Source organism: Hyla sarda, chromosome 5 (assembly GCF_029499605.1).
Source record: "Hyla sarda isolate aHylSar1 chromosome 5, aHylSar1.hap1, whole genome shotgun sequence".
Lineage (NCBI taxonomy): Eukaryota > Metazoa > Chordata > Amphibia > Anura > Hylidae > Hyla > Hyla sarda.
The window spans coordinates 34,099,097-34,106,029 of NC_079193.1; the positions used below are offsets into that span (position 1 = coordinate 34,099,097).

The window sequence follows — 6,933 nt, forward strand, 5'->3', positions numbered from 1 at the left end:
GCAAGGCCGTACTTACCATAATATATGCAGCTGCTATTGGGCCCTTGGTGTGAGGGGGCTCCGTCCTGGTTGGTTCCATTCTTTCTCTATTGTTAAGAAACTGTGCAGAACTCTCTCCAGGGAACTTGCTTCTGTGTAAGGGGTACATCTGGGTCCACTATGGATATATATAGTCAAGACCCCTAATCTTTTTATTAAAAGGGTTGTCCAGGGAACAAAGAAGGTCCTTTATATTCGGCAAACACCCAGCACTTACTTAGTAGGGATTACGGGATTGGTATCAATTGCGATTATCGTGTGCGGATGAAACCATGCCCGCATCTAATGTCCAGAATCACTGTGATGTCGCTGCAGCATTATGGAGCTGATGATCATCGCTTACGGGCAGGGTTTTGCCAACACATCCTAACTGCCACCGCTCCCTCTCGTCTAGGAAGGTATACATAAGAGCAGGGGTCAAGTCCTAGGAAAAAAGTGTGGGATCTCACCCAAGATTTCCACTGGAGGGCTGGTGCTGCAGGACTCCTGCTAATGGGAACAGAGGCATCCATTATTGTAGGTGTAAGTGAAGCATTTATGTAAAAAATTAGCCCTTATACATCCCCATATATGGAAAAATAAAAAAGTTATAAGGGTCAGAAAATGAAAATTTTAAGCACACTAATTTTGGTGCGTGTAGTTAGGATTTTGTTAGTAGTAAAATAAAATAAAACAAATATAAATTGGATATCCTCGTAACCATATGGACCTAAAAAATAAAGATATGGTGTCATTTTTACCGAAAAGTGCACTGCATAGAATCGGAAGCCCCAAAAGTTGCAAAATAGAGTTTTTTTTCCTATTTTTCCCCACAAATATTTTTTTTATGGTTTCACCATAAATTTGGTGGTGAAATGATTGAAATCATTACAAAGTACAATTGGTGGCACAAAAAACAAGCCCTCATATGGCTTTGTAGGTGCAAAATTGAAAGTGTTCTGATTTTTAGAAGGTGATGAGGAAAATGTGAAAGTGCAAAAAGGAAAAAACCTGTGGTCCTTATATACACAAAAACAGCTCTAAAGATAAATAATAGTGTTCCTGATATGGAAAAACTGCAGGAACAATGGTAGAGATTGATCAAAACCTGTCCTGAGGAAAAGTTGACCAGTTGCCCATAGCAACCAATCAGATCACTTCTTTCATTTTTCAGAGGCCTGGCTGGTTGCTATGGGCAACTCAGCACTGCTTCCTCTGGGCAGGTTTTGATAAATCTTCCCCTCTGTTCCCATGCGTTCCTGCAGGACTTGAGCGCTGCTTGAAAGCGGAAGTGAGTGCCGGGGAGCATTATACCGAAGTGCAGTGCTAAAATGTGCTGAACCACACATTGCACGAATGTTAACCCTACTATGACCAAACGAAAGAAATAATAAGAATGTGAAATATTGTTAAACAAGAATTTCACAGTCCAGTCTTTGGTATTAGCCACCAGCGCCTTTTTTTTTGGGGGGGGGGGGGGGGGGGGACGGCCTAGCGGTCCCTCTCATCATGGTTCCTACACAGGGGCATAGATATAGGGGATACTGAGGTAGCAGTTGCAACAGGGCCCTGGTATCTAAGGATACCCTATAAGGAACCAGTATTATAATTGGCACATGGGGCCCTGTTGCAGATTTTGCATTGGGGCCCAGAAGCTACAAGTTACGCCTCTGATCCTACAGCAGTTATAGGGTCTGCCTCTATGGTCAGCACATACAACAGTACTATTATGATTCTGGGCTCTACCAGTTGGAGGCGCTGCGTAAAGATCTTAATCGATGAGCTGTTTGGAAGGCGGTCAAGTCTGCGTATTAAATTGCCGAAAGATCTACAGCCTTCTGACACATTAGCTGTCTGTTCCGGATAGTACATTCCATGTCATATCAGCGGAGGCATCGCGTTGTAAATTTACGCCGTTCCCCGCGCTCCAGAATCTTGTTCTTTGCCTTATATGACTTCTCATGCAGTAGGTTTAGTATATACAATCCTAAACGGCTTCACGGTATCTATGTATTTATTATATCAAGATCATAAATCCTGCTTTATTTCTTTTTCGGACTTTATTTTAGAAGCGCCGGGTTTATTTTTAACACGTAGCGCAGATAAATATTTGCCAGAGAGGAACTTCAGTCCGACGAGAAAACCGAAAGATCAAAGTCGTGTGCCTGTGCCAAGGAGACTACAGAGTCCTAGATGCAACGGAGATATCCTGTTTGATCATATATTACTGCTCTTTTAGATGTATGTGGCGGTATATTGGACTATGGCGCGTCAACGTGTTTATTTTTTTTTCTGTGAACATGTGACAGTTTACCTTGTCTATATATGTTTGAAGTTTATTGGGGCTGCACTCTTAACCCCTTAAGGACCAGGGGGTTTTCTGTTTTTGCACTTTCAATTTTTCCTCCTTACCTTTAAAAAATCATAACCCTTTCAATTTTGCACCTAAAAATCCATATTATGGCTTATTTTTTGCGCCACCAATTCTACTTTGCAGTGACATCAGTCATTTTACCCAAAAATCTACGGCGAAATGGAAATTTTTCGGTAAAAATGACACCTAATCTTTATTCTGTAGGTCCATACGATTAAAATGATACCCTACTTGTATCGGTTTGATTTTGTCGTACTTCTGAAAAAAATCTTCATGCAGGAAAATTTATACGTTTAAAATTGTCATCTTCTGACCCCTATAACTTTTTTTATTTTACTGCTTATGGGTTGTTTTGAGGGCAATTTTTTTTTGCGCCATCATCTGAAGTTTTTAGCGGTACCCTTTTTGTATTGATCGGACTTGTTGATCACTTTTTATTCATTTTTTCATGACATAAAAAGTGACCAAAAATACACTATCTTGGACGTTGTAATTTTTTTGCGCGTACGCCATTGACTGTGCAGTTTAATTAACTATATATTTTTATAATTCGGACATTTCCGCACGCGGCGATACCACATATGTTTATTTTTATTTACACCTTTTTTTTTTTTTTTAAATGGGAAAAGGGGGGTGATTCAAACTTTTAATAGGGGAGGTGTTAAATGATCTTTATTCACTTTTTTTTCCACTTTTTTTTTGCAGTGTTTATAGCTCCCATAGGGACCTATAACACTGCACACACTGATCTTTTACATTGATCACTGGTTTCTCATAGGAAACCAGTGATCGATGATTCTGCCTCTTGACTGCTCAGGCCTGGATCTCAGGCACTGAGCAGTCATTCGGCGATCGGACACCAGGAGGAAGGTAGGGGACCCTCCTCGTGTCCAGTAGCTGTTCGGGATGCCGCGATTTCGCCGCGGCGATCCCGAACAGCTCCCTGAGCTAACCGGCATGGTTTCACTTTCACTTTAGATGCAGCGTTCAACTTTGAATGCCGCGTCTAAAGGGTTAATAGTGCCCGGCACCGCGATCACTGCCGCACGCTAGTAGCCACGGGTCCTGGCCTGTTAGAGGCCGGGCCCAACCCGCTATGATGCAGGGCCATGTCGTGGCCCCGCGTTATAGAAAGGGAAAGGACTCAGGACGTACTGGTATGTCCTTAGTCCTTAAGGGGTTAAAGGAGTACTCAAGTGGGAAAAAAAAATTTGAATCAACTGGTGCCAAAAAATTATACAGATTTGTAAATTACTTCTAATAAAAAATGTTAACCCTTCCAGTACTTATCAGTTGCTGTATGATCCACAGGAAGTTGAGGCGTTCTTTTCAGTCTGACCACAGTGCTCTCTGCTGACACCTCTGTCCATATCAGGAACTGTCCAGAGTTGGAGCAAATCCCCATAGCAAACCTCTCCTGCTCTGGACTGATCCTGACACAGACAGAGGTAGCAGCAGAGAGCACTCTGGTCAGACAGAAAAGAAATTCAACAATAAAAAAAAAAAAACTTCCTCTGGAGCATACAGCAGCTGATAAGTACTGGAAGGGTTAACATTTTTTATTAGAAGTAATTTACAAATCTGTATAATTTTTTGGCACCAGTTGATTCCGATTTTTATAAAAAAAAGTAATTTTACTAATCTGTTTAACTTTCTGCCACCAGTTGATTAGAATTTTGTTTTTCCACTGGAGTACCCCTTTAAGGACATCCTCATGCACTCTGAATATACATTAGAGCGTTTCCCAACCAGGGTGCCTCCAGCTGTTACAAAACTAAAACTCCTAGCATGTTGGAAGTTGTAGTTTTGCAGCAGCTGGAGACACTCCGCTTAGAAAACACTGCATTGGAGAGAGGCATTGTGGGAAGTACTTATTATTGACTTCATGGGGCACAGAGTTCCTTCCATCATGTTGATTTACCTTTAACCCTTTAATGGCGGAGCCTTGTTTTTGCCAATTTTCATTTTTGCGTTTTGGTTTTTCTTTTCTCTTTTTAAAATCCATAACCAACATTTTTCACCTACATATAATCCATATGAGGCTTGTTTTATGCAGGACCAATACTACTTTATAATGACATGCTTTGTTTTACCATGAAAAGTACAGCAAGGCCAAAAAAGTATGCAGTGCACTTTATGGTTAAAACAATGTGGTATTTGTATTCTGCAGGTCAACACGATTGCAACAAAACCCCGTTTAGATAGGTTTTGTTTTATTTTACAACTTTTTAAAAAATTTTACTTTTTCCATAAGAAAATGAGTATGCTTGAAATTGTCCTCTTCTGACCCCAATAACTCTGTATACGGGGCTATATGTGGTCTAATTTTTTGCGCCGTGATCTGTAGTTTTTATAGGTACCATTTTTGTCTTGATTGGACTTTTTCATTGCTTTTTAATTTTTTTCTGGTATATGAAGTGACCAAAAACCTGCAATTCTGGACTTTGAAATTTTTTTGCATTTACACCATTCACGATGAAGTTTAATTAACAATATATTTTTATATTTCAGGCTTTCCTACATGTGGGGATTAGTGTTGAGCGGCATAGGCCATATTCGAATTCGCGAATATTCGCGAATAAATGGACGAATATTCGTCATGTATTCGCGGATATTCGCATATTCGTTACATTCTCGTTTTATTTTCGCATATGCGTAAATTCGCGTATGCGAAAATTAACATATGTGAATATTAGCATATACAAAATTAGCATACGCGAAAATGCGCATATGCGAAAATTAGCATATGCGCATTTTCGCATATGCGAATTTTCGCACGCCAGTCTCACACAGTAGTATTAGAGCCTTCTTTACACCACACAAGCTGGAAGCAGAGAGGGGTGATCACTGTGATGTGTACTGTGAAAAAAATAAATAAATAAAAAAACGAATATTCGTAATTACGAATATATAGCGCTATATTCGCGAAATTCGCGAATTCGCGAATATGCGATATTCGCGAATAATATTCGAATTGCGAATATTCGTGAGCAACACTAGTGGGGATACCACATATGTTTACGGTTAATTTCATTTACTTTTTTTTTAATGGGAAAGGAGAGGGGGGGGGGGGAATTAAAGGGATACTCCGGGGGAAAAAAATTTCTTTTTTAAATCAACTGGTACCAGAAAGTTATACAGATTTGTAAATGACTTCTATTTCAAAATATTAACCCTTCCAGTACTTATCAGCTACTGTATGATCCAGGGGAAGTTGTGTAGTTCTTTTCAGTCTGCCCACAGTGCTCTCTGCTGACACCTCTGTCCATGTCAGGAACTGTCCAGAGCAGGAACAAATCCCCATTTTTTTTTTTTATCTAAGAGCCGGGGAAGGTGCTCTCAAATCACCCAAGTGCAAGAAAAAGTGCAAATGTGTTACACTAAAAAAACGTGCACAAAGGATGCGATCTATCGCAAGCCCTTCTCCGATAGGAGAGGGGCCCCCAACAAACCTTACCCTTCACCTCTGGGCCAAAAGGTACCTGCGAGGTTCCAGGTTCGATGTCCCTTTTCGCCGAAGCTACTAAGGGACCACAAATGCTACCGACATCCCCCTTGGCCTTAGCCAAGGTATCTGCCCGCAGAGCCGATAACAGTAGGTACCCTGCCAAAGCAGGAGTACCCGGGGTGTTTGCAGGGAGCTTTGGAACCTGATGGCCACACACACCTCCCCTAGACTGCCAGGAGGGACACCCAGAAGGGCTACCGCATCCTGACAAATCCAGTGGACACACAACGCGCAAAAAGTGACACAGTGAGACAAATATAATAATAATAATCATAATGTTATTTATATAGTGCCTACAGATTCTGCAGCGCAAATATAAATAAATAAGTGAATGAGTGCAGATATACTGCCTGGACATCTGGCCGGATCTATAAAAATTTCTCTGATCCTAACCAGAAGGCCGGGAATCAAGAGGTGAGTACCACAATGTGAAGAGATTATGGTGCCTTAGTCTTCAACTTAGTGAGCCAATACTCCCAGTGAGTTTCGGCACCTCGGGGTCACCACTCCCCGAGGCACAAAAGTACCTCGGCTCTAGACCCTCTCAGCCTCAAGGCGAGACCCAGAGGAAACAGGTCACATCGGGGCAGCCGTCGAGCTGATTCCTCAGAACCAGCCCCGGAAAGCCCTGGTTGAAAGCCCTGGTACACCTGCCCCTTCCATGCAGCATCCATCTCCACCAGCCCCACACCGGTGTGGTTGTCCACTGGCATGAAACTGATAAGAACAGATACTACACTTGATCTTAGCCAAAAGGCCAAGAAGCAAACAAATCCCCATAGCAAACCTCTCCTGCTCTGGACAGTTCCTGACATGGACAGAGGTGGCAGCAGAGAGCACTGTGGTCAGACAGGAAGGAACTACACAACTTCCTCTCGAGCATACAGTGGCTGATAAGTACTGGAAGGATTTCGATTTTTAAATAGAAGTAATTTACAAATCTGCAGTAAAAAAAAAAAAAAAAGCACGTACGTGCACTCACCGCTCAACGGAGACAATTCGGTATGGGAGTCTGGTTCACGGGAAGCTGGGT

General features: G+C 41.8%; 1 pseudogene; it reads right to left on the reverse strand.

Moving 5' to 3' along the window:
- Positions 1-6,467: 6,467 nt before the first annotated feature.
- Positions 6,468-6,669, reverse strand: LOC130274637 (U2 spliceosomal RNA; annotated as a pseudogene).
- Positions 6,670-6,933: the final 264 nt, after the last annotated feature.